Here is a 27,155-nt window from a genome sequence, read left to right as displayed (position 1 = left end):
TCCAAGGCCTCGACACCAATCATAAGGGAACGAGGCAACCTATAACTATGATGAAAAGTCTGAAATATGTGAGGTACCTGGAGAGCAGATGTGGTAAATTTGCTTAGGATAATATAAAACAACCTCTAAATCTATCATCACCCCCACTCGGTAATTCTAGAGGAACTCTTTAGGATAAATTGTGAAGAGTGGTTAGAAATGGCTACACGTTGCAAGTCACAGAAAATTGATGACCAAAAAACAAACAAACAAGAACAACAACAACAAAAAAAACAGAGATTGGAAGTCCTAATATTAAGAATGTTCTCTGCACAAAGTACTGTTTTGGCTGACCTAGAGCAGAGCATTGTTACGCAGCCTGCATTTATTAGATAAATTCTAATAAAAGTCATAGAGTACACTGAACAGCTTCAATTTATTTTACAGATTAACATAAATTTATAGGCATAATGAAGTAGTTAAGGAGGTAGTTGCTCTTTAATAAAATTTATATTCTCAGAGATATCAGTGCCACTCTAAATCTCTTTACTCAGTATTGCACAGTGCAAACTTTTGTTCTATTTTCTGTAACAGAAGAATGCAAATAGTATCAACAGGTCCCTGTCCAACACCTTCTAGGGACTGATGCAAAAATTCACTGAAGTATATTTTATATATACTGTAAGAATTTACTATAAGTATAAATTTAATCAGCTGATATAAAAAAAAAAAAAAGGTTTGAATGAATTCAAATCTGATGGCTTTCATTCCTACTGAGGTTATAAACTCCCCAAAAGCAGACCTTTAGAATATAGCTGCTCTCTTTAAAATCACAATTGAACTGACCGAAACGCCAAATACGCTCAAGGCTGGCCTGACACATATTTACGTACACACACACACACACACACACACACACACACACACACACACCATACCAAATATGCTATACATTTAGAGAAACTTGCCAACTTCTTCACTGTTGCTTAATCTTCAGCTCCCTCTAATATCACTTCTGCTCCCATGTTTACAAAGACTACTTTTTATAAATTCACAGACTGCTGATTTACAGGTATAAGTTACTTAACCATACACATTTTAACTCTTGTCTCCTTCACTCTTGAAACTTCCTCTTCTCTTGACTTCCATACTATTAACCTTCTTGGATTTCTTTTTTTATTGCCCACTGGCTGCTCCTTTTATGGGCTCTTTTTGTTTGTTTTGCATTTATTTTCATCTTCTTGATCCACATACTTTCTCCTATAAAATCCCATTCTCGTCTATGCCTTCAACTACCATATATATGCTGTAAATTCAGAGTTTATTTCTTTTTTGCTTTACAGCCACATATCCAACTAGATACCCAACATTTCTACTTGGACATCTTATAGACTCAGAAAATTCAGCACATCTAAAACCAAAATCTTTAACTCTGCCTCTAAACTATATTTCCTTTTTTTCCCCTTAGTTTATTCCCCAGGCATTTATACAGGTGAGAAACCTGAGAACCATCACTATAAGTCCTACCTAAACTTTTGTAAAATCTTGCTAATTCTACCTCCTGTGTAGCTTCTAAATCTATTCACATCTCTATATTTCCATCATCAATGCTACACGCATTATCACTAATATGGATTACTTTAATGGCCTTTTAAAAATGTTTTATTTATTTATTTATGAGCGAGAGAGAGAGTGCGCACACACAAGCACACAAGTGGGGAGGGGAGGGACAGAGAGAGAGAGAATCTCAAACTGCCTCACCTGGGGCTTGATCTCACAACTCCGAGATCGTGACCTGAGCTGAAATCAAGAGTCTGACCTCAACTAACTGCACCACCCAGGAGCCCCTGGACTCCTTTAATGGTCTTTAACTGGTTTCTCTGCCTCTAGTCATCCCCTTGTAATCTACTTTCATCCTAAACGAATGTAATGCAATATTTACATATTGCATTATTATACATATAACACTATCAATCTAACCATATTATATCATATATAGATATATCTATATATGATCTGTTTAAGTTACTTTGGTATTTCCTTACCAATACTCTATGAGAAAGAAAAGGGAAAGAGTTATGTCTGAAACACCCAAAGGACTTTCTAAAATTGCACATCGCTTTTTAATATGTGATCTCCCCACTTAAGAATCATTTCCAGAGACAGCTTCTATTTCTAATGGGAGAGTCTTAGATCCTTTAACTGTGCTGGAGCACAGAAAAAAAAGGAGGCAAATCACTGAACTCTGGATAAAGTACACACTCTTCAGCATGGCAAATGAGACCATTCATAGTCTGGATACTATCCATCTCTTTAACCTCATCTTTTCCCATTAAACTTGGGTATCTTCTGCTTCAAGAAATTCTCCTGAATCTCCCATTCCCACCCAGACCAGACTGAATCAGTTAACTCTCTTTTATCTACCCGTAAGACCTACAGTGGGTTGAATAGTGTCTCTGCCAAATTCATGCCCACCCAGGATCTCAGAATGAGCTCTTATTTGGGAATAGGGTTTTTTTGCAGAGGCAATTAGTTAAAGATCTTGACATGAAATCATACTGGACTCAGGGCGGACCCTCATTCCTAAGATTCATGTCTTTATAAGAGAAAGGAGAGGGAGACTGGGACACAGAGAAGGCAGCCATGTGAAGATGGAGGTGGAAATCACAGTGACTGACATATCTACAAGCCAAGGAATACTAAAGGCTGCCAGAAAGCACCAGTATCTAGGAAAGAGGCATGGAACTTTCTTCCCTCAGAGCCTCTAGAAGGAACCAATCCTGCTGACACCTTGATTTTGGACTTCTGGCCTCCTGAAATATCAAAGAATAAATTGCTGTTGTTTTAAGCCACCCCACTTGTGGTATTTTATTATGGCAGCTCTAAAAACTAACACGGCACCTGATATTTACCTCTAATATAGTACTTACTTATCAGATTGTATCATAGTTATTTTACTTGTTTAACCCAACTCCAAGCTCAACTATACTCCCACCTATTTAAAGGCAGAAATCTTTATCACCAGTGCCTGTAAGTTCTAGATAAAACCTGGTATGTTAATATAGAAATATATCAAAAACTCAGGTTAAAAACATATAATTTTAAATGACATATTTCCCAGGAAAAAATTATATATATTACAAGTTCCTTAAAGTCAAGGAACTACAAGAATTTTGAAACTACAAAGATTTTTAAACTTAAAATCTTTCTTTCTTTTAGTACATCACAATAAGCTTAAACTTCTTGGCACCCAACTTTTTCTTCCTTATCAAGGGAACCTATTTGGCAGAAAAGGTGTTGAAAGGATCATGGACTGAAAGGTGAGAGTTTTACAGTGGAATAGAAGATACAGGAAACAGACATTTGGAATGAACTTTTGGTCAATCAGGTCATCATTATTAAGGAAGGGGCCTAGAGATGTAAAGCCAATAAAACAAATCTTTGTTAAGCCCATGACATCTTAATACCTATAGAAAGGAAAATTGATTCCACTTGTTATTTTTCTGTGTCAGGCTATAATAAATATAAAGTTCATAGTACTGTGATATTACATTCCATGGAGATAGAGCATTTATATAAGTAGACATCATGTCACAACCAGAACAACTTATTTGAATACTCAAGAGGCTCACTGTTGCTGATCTGTCATGGCAAATGTAAGCCACACCACTAGTAAGAAGGTAGCTTGTTTCCTTTTCTAATAGTCTTTCTTTTTTTAGATTAGCTTTTAGATAATAGTAATAGTGTTGCAAAAATGAACATTTCTGTTCTCCTGACTTCCCATCTATTGTCTTCCCTGCTCTCAAGAACCACAGCATGAAGCACAAAAATTAAATAACTCATTTTTCTTTCTTTTCCATCTTCAAAGAATCAGTTGGTTTCCACTTCACATTCAAGTTTATGCAAAGTAGATTCAATTGCCTGTCACTCACATTGAGAAATGTTTCAAATATGGGTTGCTATTTAAAACAGTTAAAAGTTCATATTTTTCACATTCCCATATTCAATTAAATATAAATGCACTGAAAAGAATAAGTTTTTCAATTCCAGAAACATGATATCTAGCTAAGATTTAGGAAATTGAAGTTCCAATAATCCAAATTTTGTTTGTTTTGTTTTTAATGATTATTCTCTACACTGGCCAAAATAATCCCAAGAGATGCTGGGAAATTATATAGCAGACTAATGACAGATACATATTAAATTTATTCTTGAGACATACACAGATATATTTTTTTCTTATGCAATAATGGCACAGACGTCAAAGGCGTGTTTTTTCTCGTTTTGTTTTCAGACATTTCCCCACTAGAATTGCCAAAATTATTTTGATATACCCTGGGGCATTCTTCCGTGTGCCACTAGAGGGTAGCATTGTAGCTACAGAGGCGTAAACCAGAATTGTTGACGCCAGGAGAGTACCACACCCCCGTCTCCTGCTGTCAACCTTCTAGATACTTTCAGCTGATGAGCACTCCAGCAGACATTATCACTGACTGAATCAATACAAAGACAGCAAATTATATCTGGGTCCGCTAACAACTTCTGAATGAACTGGCAGTTCATCAGGAATGGGTAACTCTAACAAGAAATGATCAAACACTGGGATGCAAGACGAAGACTATATACACCATTCATTCCCCTACTTATGTGATTGAAGAGCCTGGGGAAAAAGAGAAGGAGGGAAAGCACAAACTAATTTAGAGTTTTACAGGGTTAATGGACCTAAATCCAGTAATTCATTGTTCTACTGCAGTCTTGAACCAGAAAAGAGAGGAGTGACACAGCTTATATGAAAAGAAAAATACTAAGTGGCTTAGCAAATGTGGGTGGGTGGGTGGGTGGGGGTGTGTTGGGTGTGTAAATGTAATAGGTAGGTAACTATAACAGGGACATTCTTCATCCTCTCCAGTCTTGGACTTACTTACTTTTTAGTTCTGTAAACTTGACTCTGAAAACTATCAAAGGAAAATCTTTGAGATTTTCTTTTAAGAGATGGAAAGTGGGGTCTTGCAATTTTCCTGCTTCCCCAGACATTTCCAATCTTCCTTGCTGAGCAGTGTTTTGGAGGAAAAGCATGTTGCCTACCACTTACAAGCTCTAAGACTAAATTTGTAGAGCCTCAGTTTTCTCAATCTTGAAGTGAGAGTTTTAAGATTTACCTCACACAATTGTGTGACAATTAAATTAGGTTGTGATGATAGAAACAGTTGAATACTGAAAATGGCACATAGTAGAAATTCCACAAACGCTAATTTTCTTGCATCATCCCTTTGGATATCCCAATAAGACTTTAATATCTTCAAAGGAACACAGTCTCCAATCAGAATTGCAAAAACAAGGGAATCAGAGACAGGATATTGATTTTTTTTTTTTTCCCATCTACTACTGCCATCTTTAAAAATGACTGCATTTATGGGACTTGCAAAAAAGAAAACAGATCTGATACGTACAAAGTATACTAATGGATGTGGAGTATTTCAATATTTCATTTGCTCAACAGAGTATCTCCAGTCACATCCCCTGCACTCCACTCTGCTGCTGGCCTCTATTTTTACCATCCACTATTTCTCCATCTCAACTGGTACGTGAAAACCTAACTGAATTAGACATCTTCACAAACACCCTTCTGATCCACTCCAGCGTAATGACAACTCTGGAGTAATGGAGTGAGGAGGAATGACGAAGTTGTTAAAGGATTTAAAATTCCAAATGGGGAAGTATTTGTCATAGGAATACAGTCAAAGTTACATAAAAACCTTTAATTCCTAAAGTGGCTTAAATCTATAGAGCTTATGCATCTGAATATTTAGATGAGGGTTTTTTATTTTAATTTCCATTAAAAGAACTAAATTTGGAGGGCAACTAAGAAGTAAAAAAAAAAAAAAAAATGTAAAGATTCCTATTTCTCCACTTCCTCTTCTAATGGTTAGACATTTACACGGCTGCTACAAACATCTTTACTGTTAAATTTTCTGTGCTTATGTGGGGGTGGAGGTTATTGAGAGAAGGGGGTTTTAATGCCCATAATCCCAGGCAGCTGAATTCCCCAAATGCTTCAGCTGCCTGGAATCTTCTGACTTATGGATGCATGGCAGAGCTGAGGATTTCCTCTGTTGCTGCTTTAGTCTTTGTTTTCCTACATTTTGCTCCCCAGCAGAGTTTACTTTAAATGAATTCTTGGGAACACAAACTCCTGAATAATCCACTCTGTGTCCTGACTTCTGACATCACTTATATAAGCATTCATGGATTTAAAATAGGGATTTTCTCTCTACAAATAAGAAAAAAACTGTCTCTTTATTATGTTGCAACTCCTTTGGAATCTTGAAGAAGTTTTTTTTTTAAAAAAAACAGGAATATGTATTACATGGTGAGAATGTGTTTTAAGACTTTCCCTGTGAGCCCCACCTTTCTAAAAGAATCTAAAATATTGATTCCAGATATTTCTTCCATTTATCTTTTCTTGTTGCTTAAAATAAGGCCTGGATTGAAAATCAGGAGACATGGATTAAAGTAAAAGCTTTGCCTTATTGAAATAATCCTCTTCTAGAAAAGAGGAAGGTGGCTTGATGATGAAATTAAAGAAGTTAAAGAGAAGCCACTAGAATGTAGATATATTGTGACATTAGAGCTAATAGTAATTGCTGAATAGGGTGACTAACATAATAAAATAAAACTAAATTAAAAAAAAAAAAGAAGTGGGTGTGAGATACAGAATGAAGTCAAGGATTATGACAATGTTTTTCCCCCAGAGTTTTGATTTCCTGAAATGGGGATGGGAAGACTGGCAGCATCAAGTGTTGGAGTTAAAATCAGGAATCTGGTTCGGATCCTGGTAAGATTAACGTGCCGATCAGAAGTATTGAGTGAGATATGTAACTCTGAGGTTTGGGAAAGGGGTCAGGACTTGGTGTTGACAATATACAAATGGGATTTAAAGGCTTCTGGAAAGAGTATTAAGTCAGGGATTCATGACAGGAGAAAAGGAAAAGGTCTGAGGATTGAGAACACTCCCATGTGTTTAAAGAGTGGGGACATGAGGAACCAGCAAAGGAAACCCAGGTGGAGCGGACAAGGCATGGAGAGGCCTGAGAGGGAGCGGGGCTGAGATCTGGGGCTTTGGAAGCTTCAGCGAGCACAGAGCCATCGCCACCTGACTTGCAGCTGCCGGGGCGGGGTTCTGTCTTATGTACTCCTCTAGTCCCTGCTTGGAATAAAGTTTGCCCCAAATAAAAATGCAAAACACAAGCTTTGCTTTTGATTGTGTGACCTTAGAGTCACTTAAATTCGATACTAGTTATTTCCCTTACATTAGTTGGAAAGAGGATGATACATTTTCCTTCCCATCCACTGAGTGTACGAAACTGGTCTTGCAAAGGTAAAATTTCAGAAGAAGCAAAGGAAAGATTGTAAAAGATTTCCTGTAAACCAGACAAGAGTAACAAGAGTTACAAGAGTTAACATTAAGCTCCCTGATTCTTACTTTTGCTGAGATACACAGCAGCCAGGGGCTTCCTGCTCAGCCTCCAGTTAATTGCCAGGCCAGCTTCCCCCCAGCCACAAGGAGCAAATTTACAGAGGTCGGGAACAGGAAAAGTGGAGTGTTTCCCATATAGGAAGGACCCACGATACTTCTAAGGCAGAAGGAAATACTGACAAAAGTAAAGTATGGTAATGTGGTATGGTATGGTAAAGTCTAGGTACTATGGTACTGGTTTGTACATTATAATAGACCCTGAGTGAACTTGTATCATGACGACCTGTTTTCCTAATAATGATGCAAGATTAAAGAATTTCTTATTGGAGGAGGGGGGTTGAAATGAATGAAGGGGGTCAAAATGTACAAACTCCCAGTCATAAAATACATAAGTTATGGCGATGTCCTGTACAGCGTGGTGACTACAATTCATAACTCTGTATTGCATATTTGGAGGTTGTCAAGAAAGGAGATCTTAAAAGTTCTTGTCACAAGAAAAAAAATGATAACTATGTATGGTGGTGGATGTTAACTAGACATAGTGTGAGGATCATTTCAAAGTATCTACAGGTATTAAATCATTATATTGTAACCTGAAACTAATGTTATATCAGTTACACTTAAGTTTTAAAAAAGTCTTTTTTAAATGCAAAGAGTGACATATTTTCTGTTCTATATCCTTCACTTAAAAATCATAGACGCCTAGATTTTTCTTTTTAATTGATCACCAGAGCCAATTAGCACCGCCTCCTGAAATGACCAGTCAGCATTTTCATAGGACACCTGGCTACAGTAGCTGGTGTTAGTAACCAAGGCCATGGACTACCCGGTCAGCATTTGTTGTTTTTTGGTTTTTTTTCCTCTTCCCCGCCCCACCTCACAACCTCACTAAAATATTTTGACTTTGGTTTTGAAGCATAGTCTCTAGTTAAACCAGTTAAATCCTTATTCATTTAATTCTAATTTTAGTTTTCTTTTTAAATACACTACTTAGGCAGTTCTAAAGCTAAACAGGACTATTAATTGTATGTTGCCCAAATCAACCATTGGATTTGAAAGACGAGACTTATTTCTACCGTATTAAAATCTAAATTTCAAGTTCAAGGAGGACAAGATCTGGTCTAGGTGGTTTCCCATAATATTCCTCATCTATAATAGTAAGCATGCAATAAGTATTTAAGGAATAAATAAAGTTTTTGAATCCTTTCCTCCAGTTATCCTGTGGCTTATACCCATATTTCCTTTGGGTCTTGACTGAAATTTCACATTTTTAGTGAGACCTTCTCAGGCTAACCTATGTAAAATGTTAAGCTCACATTATTTAACTCTTCCCTGATTTATTTTTCTCCTTTTTACTGATCTAATTTCGTATGCATTTTACTGAATTTCCTTGTTTATTGCCCACCCCTCAAATGAAGCTCCATAGGGTAGATATTTCCATCTCTTTTTTAAAGATCAATCTCTAGTGGGGAGTACAATGCTTGATACCCAATATTGCTCAGTAAACCTTTGTCATATTAAATGAATGAGTGAATGGAATGACAAATACCTCCTTCCTGTTAAAGAAGATGTTTTACATCATCCTTATCCCCAAAAGTTACAGTGGATATGAGGATGCAGAAAGATGTTTTAATAGAAAGTCAAAGAGCAAAAAACACAGAGGTTTCTTAGCAAGAAGAACAAACCCGAGTGGGAGTCAGCCCCTTTCCTTCTTAGAACATCAGAAGGCTAATTATGAGCTGAGTCCTTGAATGAGAATAAGATTAAATATAAAAGAGAAATGAAGTGGGTTAGGCATGCTGGGAATGATTAAGGAGATAGAGAAGTGTGAGAGTTTACATTTACTATTGGTAAATCCTGTGCTTGTCAAAATTATCTTCCACAACATTGGACAGAAGATAGAATTTTGGGGCGCCTGGGTGACTCAGTCATTAAGCATCTGCCTTCAGCTCAGGTCATGATCCCAGGGTCCTGGGATCGAGCCCCGCATCGGGCTCCCTGCTCAGCAGGAAGCCTGCTTCTCCCTCTCCCACTCCCCCTGCTTGTGTTGCCTCTCTCGCTGTGTCTCTCTCTGTCAAAAAATAAATAAAAAATCTTAAAAAAAAAAAAAAAAGGAAGATAGAATTTTTTTCTTTGCTTGTAAAAAAAAATATTACAATGCAAGTGTTGATTAGGATATACAAACACATTATACATATATATTAATTCTCACGAGTTATTTCTTTATATATTCCTTTTGACACTACTGAAGTCTATTTTTCAATTACTTCTGGAGGGGAAATTTTAACAATTTCAAAAATCAGTGCCTACTACGGAAATGCTTTTTCTCACCATTACAGTGGATGTATTATCAAAGAAATTAATTCAGGGTGCCTGGGTGGCTCAGTCGGTTAAGTGTCTGCCTTCGACTCAGGTCATGTTCCCAGGGTCTTGGGATCGAGTCCTGTGGCGGGCTCCTGGCTTAACGGGAAGTCTGTTGCTTCCTCTACTTCTGCTCCGGCCTTGCTCATGCTCTGTCTCACTCTCTCTCTCTCTCAAATAAATAAAATCTTATTTAAAAAAAAGAAATTGATAATTTGTCACTTTATCACCCAGACTCTTTTTGCTTAGCTATAACCAAGAAATACTATATTTTCCTAGCACATATACTGTGAAGAATAAATGAAATAATGACTATGGGAGGCCCTTTTAAACTGTTACTATGTAAATATGAGGTGTCATGATATGAGGAAGTCATATTTTTATTTTAAATAACGGTATAAGAAATCTAGAGTTTCTATATGACTGAAGTTTTCTCTCCATCTTTATCTTGTGAGTACAGGAAGGACTGCTTATTTTTACAAAGAATAAAAATAAAAATCGCCCTGAATCTTACCAATGATAGATAATGCCTGTCAACTTTTTTGTCTATGTTCTTCCATTGTTTTCTTTGGAGATATAATAATTTTCTATTATTTTGGGTTCTTTTTAACACAAGATTTGGATCATGTGTTTAATTTTTTTTTGTAACTTTTTTTCAATTACAAAATATTGTGACTATATAACTTACGTAAATACTCTACCACGTGATGGTTATATAAATAACCATAAATGGCTCATTGTGTAACTATATTTAGATAACATTTTTCCAATTATCCATATTACAAAAAATATTGCAGTAAACATCCTTCAAGATAAATATTTGCCCATTCCATGACTAATGTGTTAAGATGATGTTTTAGAGGGAAAATGCCTAGGTCCAAGTATAAAGACATATTTAAGGTCCTTGATACTTGTTGCCAATTTACTCTTAAAAGATTAAAATTGACAATAACTTTAACTAGAAATGTCTTAAGATACCTATTTTTCATGTATTATTGCCAACCTCTATAAGCCTTAAAAAAAAGTTGTCAATATGACAAGGAAAATGTTATTAGTCTATATATATGCGGATGTGTATATATATATATATACACACACATATATACAGTTCTATATACACATATGTGCAGACATATATGTATATAAATACATACGTATACGTGTATAGAAATATTGCGTTACTACAAATACTACTAGTGGACATTGTTTTTTCTTCTAAATTATACTAGGTAGTATTTTTTTCTTCCACAAATTCTATTGTATTTTATTATCTTTACCAAAATATTTTATTGTCATAATATACATCTCTTTTCCAACATCCACTTCTGTCTCATCTTCATATCAGGTGCTATACACTATATTGCTCAGAGTACATATTTTCTGTTTCTTTAAGAAAGAAAAGTTGCAAAGACAGTAAAACTAGTTACTTCAAAAAGGCTAGAATCCCAAACTCAGGATATAAATATAAACATAGATGTAGATAGACAAAAGAAATGTATACAGACATATCTGTGTGTACGTGCATATAGATACAGATAAAAATTTAGTACAAACTTGACAGATTATCTCTTTTAATTCCATGTCACTTTTAGAAACTTTTATTATTGCTTGCTACTTATTAACGAGATTTCCTTAGTGCCTGGTTTACCCCTATGTGTAGATTAGCCATCTCTCAATGCTCTTTCAGCTCGTTAAAGATACTGCAAGTGACCATTCACTTAATGTCTCTGTGTCCTATAGGGATTGGAGAAATCTGGCCCGGACTAATTTAATTCCAAATTTAACCAAATCAATATGATGAAATCGCATTCTGAAAGAATTGAAAGAACGGCCCCATGTGGCTATTCAGAGGTGAGCTTTAACAAACTCTACCTTCATCCTCCATATTCCGTTTAGAAAGTTACTAGAATCATAAATCTGAGTCCTAGAATTTTAGAATTTTAAAATCATCTAAAAATTTTTCTCTCTTTCCAGAGAAAGGCCACAAAGATCAACGAATTAAAGCAACTTGCTCACAAGGCAGTTGAGTAATAGCCCACCCAGTTCCTAAGCTATTTATCTTTCCACGAAAGTTCCTCTGATTTTCTGTTGTCTCTAAAAATGTCTTTGCCAAACTTGTTCATTAACAGAGTTCCCTACGAGCATCTGACTCGTCTGGTCAAGTGGATGTGGTTTCCTCAGGGAGGGTATCCTTGCAGGGCTGGAGACTCGTCGACTATGTGAGGGTCCTTAAATAGCTCTTCCCTCAACTCCTACTAAGTTTGTTTTAGTGTTAAATTTGGTAACAGGGTGTTGAATGGAACATTTCCTGTTATCCTGGAATTGTGGTTAAGGCTCAAAGCTTAGGATAAAGAAACATACATTCTAAAACAAACACCCTATATTCTAAAGAAAGCAACCGACAATGGAACCAGACATCTTCCAAGGTCATTTTAAAAGACAGCAAAAATGGCACTTTTGCCATCAACCATCCCCTTCCTATCAGTATATGAGAAAGGAACAAGGGAACCACGTAGATTTGGGGTAAGATGAGAGAACTGAGACCCGAGTAAAGCGCCACATGTGAAGGATAGAGTTTATGGTGATGCTTCTCTTTCCAAAGGTAAATTGAAGTGCATTCTGAGAAAAGTACTTGAAATGATGAGAGAGCCTGCAAACAGAAGAGCATTTTATTCCTCCCTAACTGGAAATCTGGCCCGGACTAATTTAATTCCAAATTTAACCAAATCAGTATGATGAAATCCCGCTCTGAAAGAATTGAAAGAACAGCCCCATGTGGCTATTCAGAAGTGAACTTTAACAAAGTCTACCTTCATCCTCCATATTCCGTTTAGAAAGTTATTAGAATCATAAATCTGAGTCCTAGAATTTTAGAATTTTAAAATCATCTAAAAATTTTTCTCTCTTTCCAGAGAAAGGCCACAAAGATCAACGAATTAAAGCAACTTGCTCCACTAGCTGCATGCTGGGTACGTTCATCATGCTGCTGTCACTGGGAGCAAAGGGAAGAACACAGGAGAGTTGTTGTGAGCCATCGTCATGCATCTCATCATGTGGCTTGGGGGTACATGGGAACACAAGACTGACATACCTTCCAGGAGACAGAAGCCCTTTGAACAGCCAATGCCAGCAGGCAAAGAAGAAGTCATAGTGACATAAACCTGGGAATGAAATGGGGGCAACCACAACTTTGGTTTCAGAGAACACAAAAAAGAAACTCAGTGTTGACGTGGTTCTGTATGAATGATCATGAAAGTTATAGAAGGGGAGAAAGTTGCATTTTTCCCAAGAAGTAAGAGGCCGAGGAAGATAATCCCACCCAGGAATCTCATGGATGATAAAGACAGACTGTATGGAGGCTGAAAGAAGACATGCCTGCTCCATGGAGGAAACTAAGGAAGGCTAAACCCTACTCCGAGAGAACCATGCATACCATGTTAGGGGCCATTTTAGCACAATCCCTCAGAAAAAGATGAAGACAGGACAAAATAGAGCAAAATCAAAGCATACTGAGCCCAAGAACAGAACAGAAAACCAGTGATGTAGGACAACCCCAACCCTTCCTTCTTATCCCAAATTCCAGGAAGCTAGACCCAGATAAAGGAGAACAGAGGAGAAGCGAGAGAGACCAGATTCTGCCCCCTGTTTTCCACATTTCTTAAAATACAAGTCTAGCCAGTGATGGACCTACTATAATTTCTAAGATTAAGTAGATTGAACTTTTCATACAAGTAACCACAAAGTTGGAAGGGAAAGAGAGGTTTAAAATAATTGAAGTTGACAATTGAAAATATTTAAGTTTCTTGTAAGAGCATAAAATTTTATATTTTGTTCTTAAACCATCCCTTTCAGTATCTGGTAGAGCTTAAGTACATCATAAAAGTACTTTGGGTTTAGGGGCACCTGGGTGGCTTACTTGGTTAAGCCTCCGACTCTTGATCTCAGCTCAGGTCTCAATCTCAGGGTCGTGAGTTCAAGCCCTGCACTGAGCTCCACGCTGGGAGTGGAACCTATTTAAAAAATATGTTGGGTTTAACTGAATGTATAATTTGTTTTAAAAAGGATATTTAGATGAAATTTTTCAGGCTCTCCACCAAACAAGATAAAAATGAGAAATCTGTAAACAAAACTAAGAGTAACTAAGAAAATCTTTAGCTAAAATGAGTAGACATAATAGATATGTCCAGTAGATAAAATAGTAAATAAATAAATAGAATTAGCAGAGAAGTCTAGTATAAACACAGTCATCAATAAATGATAGTGATCTTGACTATAAGGCTCAACACTTTTATCTGCTTTGAGTTTAAACACCATATGTACATGCAAGTACGATTTCCTCTTAGAGACTGATGAATTGACAGATGGCATAACAAGTTCTTCCATTTCTTTGGTTTAAGTCTACTACCCTCATCGTCAGATCCATATATACTCCTGGTTATCTCATAAGGAAAGGCGCCAAAGTCAACACCACTGCTTCCCACCCTCAGCCCCACCCACTCTTCATCCTGCTCCTGCAGTTCCCTGCCTGGGTAAAGAGCAGTGCCATGCACTCTATTACCCAACCCAGAAAACCGGATTCATCCTCAGTCTTCTGTCCCTCACTCCCCACCTTCCTGCCAGTCACCCAGTCCTGCCTGCTTTGCTTCCTGAATATTTTTCACACCACCTCACCTTCACCTCTGTGGTGGCTGCCGCAATACAAAGGGTCAGCATCTCTTCTAATGAGTGTATCTTTGTCTCCGCCTTGGTTTCCCTAATTCCACTCTCCACACATCACACAGAGAGTTCTGTGGGACAGCACAGCTTAAGGATTTCATGTCGTCTCTGTCACTCAGAGAATAAGCACAAGCTCAGGAGAATGGTGTCACCAGGATGGACCTCTCTGGATCCATTTCCTGTTTTCTCCATTTTGTATCTTACTCTCTGGAATCCAGCAATTTTGGGTTACTTATGTGGTGTTATGTGGCTCTTTCTCTTTGCTCAAGCTGCTTCCTTCTAACTCCTGACTGCATTTTACTGAGCTTTTGTGATGATCTAGAAAACCTTCCCCGACTCTCCACATTGGAGTGCGTGCCTGTCTTGTGTACTGACCACGTACCCACTGCATGCCCTAATATAGTGAAATAATCCGTTTTCTTCCCAACTACATTGTGGAAGCTTCTATTCAAGAGCCAGTATTTGACATCTCTAATCCACATGCCTCACTCCAAAAGAGAAATAAAATGTAAAACTTAACTAAATATTAGAAAATAAAAATTAACAAAAGGTCCCTGGTGTAAAGCCCTTTCAACATGCAAGACAGTGTGCTAAGAATTTTCTATGTGTCATCTCATTTAATCTTTATAATATTCCTATAGGCTAGTGCCCTTGTGACCCTCATTTCACAGATGGGGAACATGGGGCCTACTGAAGTCCTTAAGTAATTGGCCTAAGGTCACAGAGGTGCTGTGGCTAAAGCCAGGATTTCAAATAGTCTCTTGGCCTCAAGTGCTCAAGCAACACACGACCAGTTGATTTGCAAAATTTCCTTTTGCAAATGACTAGACTACAAATTCATGAGTAGCCAGAGCAAACAGTTTTAAGAAATAAATGAATTGACCACTGCTTTATTTCTGTAATGCAAGGCCTTTTGGCCACTAGAGAAGGGTGGATTTCATCCTCTGCTATTTATTTAATCATGCTCAGTTTCATCAACAATGAGCTGTTTGCTTCCATTATCCCTTCCTGAAATAGCATGCTTGAATGGTACATCCCTACTTATGGGAAGAAATAAACAGTGGAAAAGTAGATTGCTAAGATCAAACTCATGAGTTAATTTGACCCCTGCCTCCAGAGAATTCCAATTATAAATAGGAAGCAAACCACCAAATGATACCCCTCTTAGCTTTGTGAACAGTTAAATATAAAAGAGCAGAGGCAAATATAAACCTAAAAATCCCTAAAACTTCCTAAAAGGAATTTGCAGGTATAATAAACAATGAGTCTACAAATGTAGAAGTTGCACAAAGTCAGGCAAATCTTGAAGATCAGTTCAATCAGGAGTTCCTCTGAAAACATCACTTCACATAAGCAAATACAGACTATTCCTCACAAAACATATTTCTAAGGGCTTCTGGGCTTCTTTGTGATGGTATTTTAAGATTTAAATTTTTTTTAGTTAGTGTAAAACTCTCAAGTGGAGTTAAGACTTAACACAGATTTTTATCATCACATAAAATGATTTTTTTGGAAAAACATAGACGTCATGGTAGTGAATCAATGCTTTCAGAAATACTTGTAATATTTCTTAAAATAAAATCACAACCCAAAAATAAAATGAGAAACAAGCATAGTAAGGGCTATGGGAAATATTGATTATACAAACTATAAAATAAAGGATAGCAGAAAGAATCTCCATTTCTCTTAAAGATCCACCCACCACAGTGGTAAGTGCCTAAAAACTGGATTTGGGGTTGTAAAGGGCTTGTCAGTTTGGGAAATTGTGTTGATATGATAGGAAGCCATTGGGAACACTGCCAGGCAAGCTAATTCAGATATCATGGAACAGAAAGGCTTAAAGACCAAATTAAAATGCTTGAATCATACAGCTTCCTGACTCAATCTTAAACACATAGCAGGAAGTTAATGGAAAGAAATGGGATATGTCAACACACTTAGGACAGGATGCAAGCATGTCCTGAATCATTCCTGTGCTCATTTCTCCTATAGACTTCATGAATACTTGGTGTCTAAGCCCTTCTGCGTTCTTTGCTCGGTATGCAATAATAAGGTAACACAGAATGTGTGGCTTAAACAACAGAAATTTATTGTCTCCTTTCTGGAAGCTGGAACATCAAGGCCGTAGAGTTGGTTCCTTCTGAGGACCGGGATTCCATGTCCATGCCCCAGCTTTTGGGGCTTTGCTGGCAATTCTGTGACAATCTTTGCCTTCTGTATCACCCTGTTCTCTGCCCTTCCTCTTTACCTGGCATTCTCCTTGTGTTTGTGTGTGTCCGTATCCAAATTTCCCCTTTTTATAAGAATACCAGTCTTATCAGATTAGGGGCCCACCTGACCCCAGTAGAACCCTCATCATAACTAATTACAACTGCATTGATCCTATTTCTAAATAAGGCCACCTTGTGAGGTTCCAGAGTTTAGGACTCCAACATTGGAATTTTAGGGTGTGATGGTTAATTTTATATTTAAACTTGACTAGGCCACAGGATGCCCAGATAGCTCACTGAATATTATTTCTGAGTATGTCTATCAAAGTGTTTCCAGAAGAGATTAGCATTTGAATTAGGAGACTAAGTAAAATAGATCTCCCTCCCCTATGTGAGTGGCCATCAACCATCATAATGAAGGGTGGAAGAGGTTTGAATTCTCTCCATCTGCTAGGCTGCTTGGGCCAGACATAGTTCTTCCTACTGTTGGACTTGGACTACACCATCAGCCTTCTTAATTTTCAGCCCTCCAGACTTAGGCTGGAACTTATACTTCCCTGGGTCTCCAGCTAGCAGACAGCAGATCGTGGGACTTCTCAGCCCTCAAAACCACATGAGACAATTCCTCATAACTAATCTCTCTCTTTCTCCCTCCCTATATATATTTATATTCAATAGATATACAGGTAGAGAGTAAATATAGATACATAGTAAATATAGATATATAAAATAAATATAGATATAATATTCTACTGATAATGTATATCATTGGCAAATTTCTATGTCATATACTTGAAACTAATATAACTACACTTCAATTAAAAATTAAAATTTAAAAAAGTATTCTACGGATACTGTTTCTCTGCAGGATTTTGACAAATGGCACAATTTAACCCATAACATCTCCCATCCCTTCTTACCCCATGCACGTGCTATTTATCTCTGTCCACAAAGCTCACAAGCCACTTGCTTGTATAATCCATTTCACCTTTCTTTCTTTCTCTTAGCACCAGAGATAAAACAGAATATTCTTAAACTGAGCAGCAAACACACATCCTCGGCCAACTTCATTCGTCTATAAAATAATGCAAATCTATAGGAACCTACTGGCCTACAGATTTTTTAGCCATTTGGCCAGATATGTGAAAATCCTGGCCTTGAACTGCAGTTATCCAGAAAGTCTTTCTATCCATCATTATCAAAGGGCCTGGCTCTTGAATCAAAAGTGACACCACTCGTCTCTCCTCAGAGGCAGGAAGCTAAACGGCAGCACGTTGTGTACCCAAAAAATCACATCAATCTGATGAGGCTCAAAAGAAGGAACAGTTTCTATTTTATATATGAGAAGAATGAAGAAAGACTGAGAGGTGAGAGACAGCTTTTCAAGAGTTTTTGATTAATGCCTTGCAAATACTGGGGAACAACATGTTTCCTGTGGGTTTCCAGGCTTAGCTGGCTATTTTCCTTTCGTTAAACATTGATTCTTAGACCTGCAGGAACTGACATGCTGTAAAATCTGTGCAATAGCTAGAAAATAGTTCTTCAGTAGAGATAAAATGCTACAAAGAATAATGAAATAGAAACTGTAACTCCTAGCATTTTCTAATTCTCTAATATGTGCAAATTTATAGCTTAGGTGCAAAGAGGACACACGATTTTTTTTTTTTTTTTTTTACAACAGAGGTTGAAGTTATACAGAGAAATACCTAGATCAGCGTTTGTCCTAGAAAAACTCCCTAAGAAATTTAATATTTTCTTCCCACTTTCCTATTTGCATCTCTTCCTCTGTCTGGGAAGTCTTCCTATATACTCTGGCCTGTATTTGCAAAACTTGTAAAGATATTAATTAATAGCTAGCTTATTAACTGCTAAGTGTTTAATTCTCTACATATTTGCATGTCAGAATCACCCAGGGATATTGTGTTCCACCCTCGAGACTCAGATTCAGCAAATCTAGGACTGTGCTCCGACGGCCAAATTTTAAAAGACTTCTGCAGGTAATCTAGATGATCAGCCAGCCTGAGAACCTCTAGTTTAATCTCTTAGAGGCTAATACAATAATGTGTAGTCATACAAAGAAAAAAGTGAAAAAAAAAAAGTGCTCCCAAAGCCACAAGCCCTCATTTTTCTCTCCAGAGTACAGTTTTCCAGAATTTTTTACTCACAGAAATATTGTTATAATTCTTTTGAGCATACACTGGCAATATCTGATTTGTCTTACTTAAAAATTATATTTTGGAATACTGTATTAAAAATATTTTAGTTGTACAAAATGTGAATTTAAAAAGATGAAATAAAATGAATATACTGAGGAGTACATGGATCATTTCAAGCACATTGAGAAATAAGTACACTCTACTTTGGGGTTCCTTCCCCTAATTGTTTTGAAGAACATAATTCACCTTTTCTGCTACTCTTTACAGTTTGTTAATGATGCCACTGTGTATTTCAACACCACTCTACAGTTTACAGAGTACTTTCATGCCCATGATCATTTTTGATGCTATTAATCTATAAGAATAGGCTAATTAATGCTAATAATCTCTTACCAATGAGGATATTAAGGCCCTCCAGGACATTTTCAACATCACATAGTTTCAAATGGTGGAACTAAAGTTAAAGTCCAGATTTTTTGCCTCAAAATTGAATGCTTCATAATCCAAATACATATATATATAATCTCCAGCCCAAAACATCATAATACAGCCGTTATGAGAGTTTTAGCTATGAATCATTGCAAGTGGCTGATGCGGTATGTACAACCTCCCAAAGCACAAGTATATACATACAAAATATTGTACACTCGCAGGGTGTTTACGGACTTGCTGAAATATATTCATAAACCACACAGTGAGAACACTCTGTCTACAGAATGAAGCAAGCAATAGGTCCCAAAGAGTTCCACTGAATTGACTTTGTTTTTCACAGCTCCTCAGAGACATGAATCACTGTAAGACGTGTTCTGGGACTCCTGTTATTAAACCAGAAAGTCAGATTCAAAAGTAGCCTATGGATCTGCATGCATGAGTGCTTTGTGGGATATTAAAGTCATTCATTACCTAATTAAGTAATATTTGTACATTTTAATTGAGAAGGAGGTTCGTATAATCTCACTCCACACGACATTTTTAATTAAAAACTAAAAGGCCACTAATCTCAAAGTGGACTTGGTGGGTTATTTTATTTCATTTCCTCTAGTCCTTTTGAGAGAGATTAGAGGATTTGCTTCATCAAGTATATCAGGCAGTTATTAAGAGGGCCCCTGGTGGATTATAATATTTTGTCTCATAAGGATAAGAACAAACACTTCATGAAAGTCTTGTCAGCAGACTTTCTGAATTTAGGGGGAAATTATGAAATAGGCAGTTTGTCTTCAGTCACCTTTACTGTCCTTTCCCCTCTCTTTCTCCCCTTTTGTGGCAAAATTCCATCTGCCCGGTTCCCTCATGATTCTCCTATCAAAATCTGTTGGTAATATAAATCAAACATGAATTCAGCAATGTGTACTTTTTCCAGTATGTTTTGCTCAAGCTTTAAAAAAACTCACGGAATGAAAGTTGTTCTCATTTACCCACTGCTAGGTATTTTAAGCTTAAACACAGGATGAAGAAATATTTAGGAACTGGATTTACTTTCTCCAGCTACCCAGTCTAATAGCATGTATTCAGGTCCTGCCAAAGACATACTTTGACTTAAAAAAAAAAAAAAATATGTAGCTTTCAACGTGGGCTAAACCTTACAGTGCCATCTATAAAGTGATCACATTTTATCTTAGCTAAAATAAGTCAGTTAAACAAGCCCAATCCTTTATCTATGCATATCTATTAAATGAGTTATGCATAAAATTTACGTTTTTTAAAGTAGCTGTCCTCTTTCTCTCAGTAATTAAAATCTAATTTATTATCTCCTGTGCCATTTGGAGTTAACAGAATGGCATTTTCTGCATATTTATTTAAATTTAACAAATATTTTTGAAGGCTCATTATCTGTAGGATCATAAAATCTTAAAACCTCCCAAATTCTAATTAGGTAAAGACACATAAATCATTCAAAAACAAACATAAAGCATTTAAAGAAAGCATAATTTGACTCAAAATAAAAGCAAAACTATTAAAATATTGCTTAAATAAAAATTTGCTTACTCAAGTCTCTCATATGACAGAGAGAAAGAGAAAGATACATTCAGGGTTCAAGCAGCCAGAGAGGAAGCCGAGAAGCTCAGGGGTCTCCTTTTCTACAGCAAACAAGACTCCCAAATGCCTGGAGTCCATAAAGTTTTTATTAGATTTCAAAACCAATCTCCTTACATTCATGTTGGGCAACACTGTAATGAATCTAACACAATTCCTTTTCTTTTCAAGGTAGCTATTCCAACCACTATTACAAAACCACAAAAGGTTTTAGGGAAGATATTTTATAATGTTTCAGTCTAGAAGCCTAATCAATGCAACCCAGCCCTCAAATGATGTCCCCATTAATTCTTTCTTTGCCACACCAGATGTGAAGTTTCACCCCAAATGAAGACCTGACAAAATTTAAAAATATCACTTTTCTGGGGCACCTGGGTGGCTCAGTCAGTTAGGCGTCTGCCTTTGGCTCAGGTCATGATCCCGGGGTCCTGGGTTCGAGTTCCGCATCGGGCTCCCTGCTCAGCGGGAAGCCTGCTTCTCCCTCTGCCCCTGCCCTCTGCTCGTGTTCTCTCTTTTTCTCTCTCTCAAATTAATATATTTTTTAAAAAGTCACTAGCCAAAAGAAATGAGTGTTCCTCTTTCCAGCTCCAGACTCTCCATAACATTATTATATATTCATATAGTCATATATATACATATATTCTAAGTACTCCCCATGTTTATGCCAACCACTCTCTTGATGCCAGTCATCTCCACTCGCACAAGCCTCACATTGTTTCTCCTAGGGTGGGCACTTACTCAAGGAATGTTTGTGGACAGCAGGCAAAATTGCTGTATGACACTCAAAAGCTGTCCGTGACATACCACCATGAATCTGCCTGGTTACTCAGCCACTGGCTTTTCACCCTCACTTATCAATGTCCCCAAATATTAACAAAACCCATGAACTTCATGGAAGGCCAGTTCCAGCCCACCCCTCGCTGTGTCTTGTGCTACTGTTTACCAGTTCTTTCTCCATCGTGATCCCATCTTCCCACCCCACACCACTCAGACACCAAAGTTCTTTTTTAGACTCTGAATTGACTGAGGTAGGGAAGAAACTCTTAAAAGTTTGGGTAGATCCGGACACTTATTATTACCTAACACACAATAAAATATATTAAATGCAAAAACCATACTTAAAGCTTGACAACCATGCCCATGGCTGGTTACATAATCCGTTGATCCCAGCACAAAATGAAAATGTTGGGATTCTTGTTCAAAAAGCAAGAAAAAGTACGAATGTCACTGAAATACAAACCACTTTATCTTTTGCAGTTTCTCTCAGTCTCGGTGTCTTCTATTTGTTTGCTGAGAGACGACAGATCTTCAGAGGCATAATGGGGGCTCTCTATTGTAGCTCAGTGCATGTGTGTGCCTGGGCCTCCAGCTATCAGGGTCCCTTTCTTGCCAGGCATGAAACCAATGTGTTGTGTCCTGAGTGGGGGCAGGTAAGTCAATTCCCTTTTCCCATCGGCTTATTTCCCAAGCCACAGCAAACAAATGACTCCCCCCAGATTGCAAGCTCCAAGCCAAGATGCACTCAATAGCTGAATGGGTAGACAAGAGACTAGCACCAGACTCCCAACCTGACCATGCCCACTTTCTCATAAATGTTTACTGTCAAGTCTACCAAATATAGGGCTAGGGATGGTAATGGGACTATATTCATCAACACAAGACTGGTGGCTTACTCTGTAAGAGTAAACAAGAGGAGAAGAAATGCCTTTGTACTGTGGAACTCCCTACTTGAGCTTAACTTTACTTTGGTTTTTCTTATCAGTATAGCTGACGTATATACCATTGGAATCCATTATATCTGGTGTTTGAAACATCCTACAGAAAAATGGAAGGAATTTTTTTTAAAAAGGGGGCCACAATTGAGTACAAAAGTATTGCAAAGATCATACTGATGAAAAATGTGCTGTTCCATAAAACACCTTCAGATAATTCACTAAGCCTTAGATTTAAAGCTGTACCAACATAAACATTTCACCAAAAGGTCAAAGTGTTTGCTAAGATGCATTTTCTTAAAAATCCTGAGTAAAGTAATCAACAGGTTTACTTCCTATGTGTGATTTAAGATCTCACAGAATCAGGCATGCTTCGCCCTCTGAAGTTCAACCATACAGTGATTATTTCATTGCTTGGCAGTGGGAATTTCTGGCCAACAAGAAAGAAAGTGTGTGTATGAAAGAGAGAGAGGGAGAGAGAGAGAGAGAGATTCACCAGACCATTTCTGGTGAATCTGATGTCCAAATTATATTTAATGCTAATATGTTCCCTGTTTTCAGTCTTCTAGAAGGTGAGAAGCTTCAACCTTCCAAATATTCTGTTTTCTAGAACTAGAAGGGTGCCTCTCCAGGCTTGAGACAAACAGTAACAGTGTTTTCTAGGCTCATCACTGCAATCACACAGTCTTAACTTCGACTCCCCTTCCGTCAAACAAATGGGTATTCTGACCCTTTGCCAGCCAATAAACTTCTTAGGCTTGAGACCACATTAAGTGAATACAAGAAGCAAAACCTTCAGACCTCACTCTCATGAAGCTTCTTCTTTTACCTCATTAGGGAAACAAAGAGAAAGTTATCTTCCAAAAGAGATCGTGGAGGCATATATATAAAAAGTGCTTCAAGCAGAGGATTTGCACATGGTTTGATTCCCCGCACTGTGTACATGGAGCTACCTTGTCAGCAAAAGCACACTTATGAAAGTTGGCATCTTAAAGAACAATGACCTTACTTTATTATTAGCCTCTTGATCATTTAGTAGAAGATGTTTCATGACAAATATAGAAATGTTTTGATCCCATGTTGGAATTGTCTTAAGGATCATCTAAAACAACTCAATGGGGGAAAAAATGGGCAATTTGATGCACTTTTGAAATTTTTTTACAAATAATTATACATACGGACTTTCGGTAATGAGTATTCCCAAAAGTTTTTACTCTAATAAATTAAGTAGCTTTTCTGTGTTACGAAGTTATAAAGAAATAGCTGTGTTTTATGTTAGAGTTCTGAAGAGATGGTTAATACTTGGTGAATAGCAACCAGAGGAGTCCATACATACATTTGATGGAAAATACTTTTCTCCTTATTCCCCATATTTCTTCAGGTATCAGCCAGTCAGTGGATAAATGATAATGGGAAGATATATGATCAAGATAAATTTTACTAGATATTAAGAAAAGGGTTTGCTCTAGTTTCTATATATTCAGGAGATAAAATTAAACTTTTTCCTCACTATTACATCTCCAAAGGATTCAATATTTAATAAAAATCATTAATTTTGAAGTAATAATGTATACTTTTAGTGATAGCATATATACAAATTCAAGTAGTAGAGATAAAATCAGATTTAAATACAAAAATTTTTTTTTGGAAAATGAAAGTAAGCTTTCTGAATAAACCACTTAAATACTTAGGCATTTAGGAAAACACCTTGTTATGAATCTACTCTGAGTTTTTGTCAGAGTGCAGGGACAACATTTTTGAAATGTAATCTATTGGAAAAAATCAGTGGACCCGAGTTAGAGAAATTTAGATACAATCATGGTGCTGCCATTTATCCTTTTCCATGACTTTAACCATTTAAACAAAGGAACAATAACGTCTTTCCATTTTATACACAGGAACACAAAGGAAAAGGAAATAAGATACAGTTGCTCTGTATTATAATCCAGTTATAATTCCTTGCATTTATATACATCATAGGGCACATCATGATCTTGAAGCATAAGAAGATATGTAATAAAAGCCCAATATTTATAAAATCTTTTATCATTTGTATTGGTTCTGCCTCCCAAGCAACAATTTAAAGATTTACATTGTATGTACCATCATTTGGGATTCATAGTATAAGATAAAATTATGGTAAGTTTTTAAGGAAATTACTTCAGTAGTATGCACTCTATGGTGCCCATATGGTCTCAAATATGGGAGATAATTTCTCTCAGTATCTCAGTTTTGACCTTGTACATAGTATCTCATGAAACAAAATTGATCCCCTAGGACTTAGATGAAATGACATTAAGAGTGAATAAAATTTTGAAAAATCCAAATTCACTTAATAATACTTCAGAAATGATTAGTAAATAGTGTTATCCACCTACCAAAGTAACAAAAAAAAGAGGTGTCACTCAGAAAAAGTTAAAGGTAGTAACCTACACTAGAGTTTTTCAGGTTTAAATGCTTAGAGGTTTTATTTTAGATCTAACAAAATTTAAGTCATGGATAAGTAACACAACACAATTTTGGCAATTTGATATGAAAAGTGAAACAGTGTTCACCAAGTTAAACAATTAAATGGCCCAAGTCTTGGGGCAAAGGTAACACACTTGATGGGTGCTGTCCCTTCATTATATTTCATTATGAAACCACAAGAAGAATCTCTCAAACATACACACTTGCATAGTATTTCCAAAGCATGTTGTAATTCATACTTGTTTTCTAGGAAATTAATCAATATTCCTTAGAGTTCTATGGTCAAAGAAGTTTGGGATATGTTGAATCTAAGAAAATTAACTGCTCAGAACCCTTCTTTGACATGTATCCACTAAAAATATCTTAAATATCTGACAGAATACAGGATACAGCATACCTGTGATAGTGATACTTCAATTTTTAAAAGAAAATTTCTCAACACGTTTGGGCAAACACAGTGGTCTAATTTGTGTTATATCTCTAGTCCCACCCCCCTTGCCCATCTTCTCTTTCTTCAAAATTAAAGCAATACTTTATACACATATTCTTATTCCTGTTGCAATTAACAGTCAATTTAAGTCCACTTCTTTTAAATAAAATAATGTATATGATATGGAAATATACCTGATCATTTAACTCATTATACCTGCTTTCTTCTCAGGCCCCAGTCTGGCTGTTTACTTCTGACAGCAGCCTTCCAAATTGCTACTGAAGTTACTGGATCTTCTGTCTGTAAGAATTCCCAATTAATGATGCAGTTTAACAGTATATCAGGAAGAGATACAATTTAGTTTAGAAATCATTATTCCTATGTTTCTATAAAATTATAAACTCTGTGAGTAGTCCCTGAAGCCAAAATCAAATTTTATCACTCACAAAACCCAATCAATCTTAGATCTGAAAGTAAGATCTAAGAATGGGCTGCTAATAATTGATAAGTGCCACATTTATTGACCCCCCATGGCTCGCAGAGTTTTGTTTCAGTAAAAGCACAGGAATGACAAGGAAAGATAAGATACACTTCTATTTCTGTAAGGGGCTAAATTTGAATTTTGAGAAACTACATAAAGAATTATGTTGTAGGGGGGCAGAACAAGATGGCGGAGGAGTAGGAGACCTGGATTTTGTCTGGTCCCGGGAATTCAGCTGGATAGGGATCAAACCATTCTGAACACATATGAACTCAACAGGAGATTGAAGAAAAGAATAGCAACAACTCTCTGAACAGAAAAGCTACCACTTTCTGGAAGGTAGGATGTGTGGAGAAGTGAATCCGAGGCGATATTCAGGAGGATAGACAGCAGGCGAAGGGGCCTCCGTCAGCTGCTTCTGGCAAGTGATAGAGCCGTGGAGCACAAAATCAGAACTTTTAGAAGTCTCCTCCACTGAGGGATGTCGCTCCAGTGGCTAAGTGGGGGGAGGAACACTTGCTGGGACAGTGTGGTCTGAGGACCCTCGGGGTCACAGAAAGACCGGGAGTGCCTGAGTGCGGCAGAGCTCCCAGGTATCGGAGCAGGGAAGCCGGCTGCAGAGACGGAGCTGAGGAGTGGGCTCTCAGCACGGGGTTGCCATAAACCGTGATCCGCGGCACAGTCGGGCCACTGCTCCTCCAGCAGGGACCCAACAAGCGGCATATCCGGGGAGACTCCCCTTCCTCCCCTGGGAGGAGCGGAGCGGGACTGCACTGCAGGGATCTGCTGGGTTTGGAGACTCCACACCGAGTCGGGTGCCAGAGGTAGAAACGCTCAGTCACAGGCCGGGTGAACATGGAGTGCGGCCAGAGACCAGGGAGAAGGGAGTGACTGACTCCTTTTCTCTGGGGGCACACTGAGGAGTGGGGCCCCGAGTTCTCAGCTCCTCCAGGGCGGAGATTGGGAGGCTGCCATTTTCACTCTCCTCCTCCAAAGCTGTACCGGAAGCTTGCAGGGAAAAAAAGCTCCCGAGAGCAAACCCGAGCAGATTACTTAGCCCGGACCGGCAAGGGCGGGGCAATTCCACCTCCGGCAAAGACATTTGGGAACCACAGCAACAGGCCCCTCCC

Source organism: Halichoerus grypus, chromosome 12 (genome assembly GCF_964656455.1).
Source record: "Halichoerus grypus chromosome 12, mHalGry1.hap1.1, whole genome shotgun sequence".
Taxonomy (NCBI): Eukaryota; Metazoa; Chordata; class Mammalia; order Carnivora; family Phocidae; genus Halichoerus; species Halichoerus grypus.
This window is presented reverse-complemented; position numbering follows the sequence as displayed.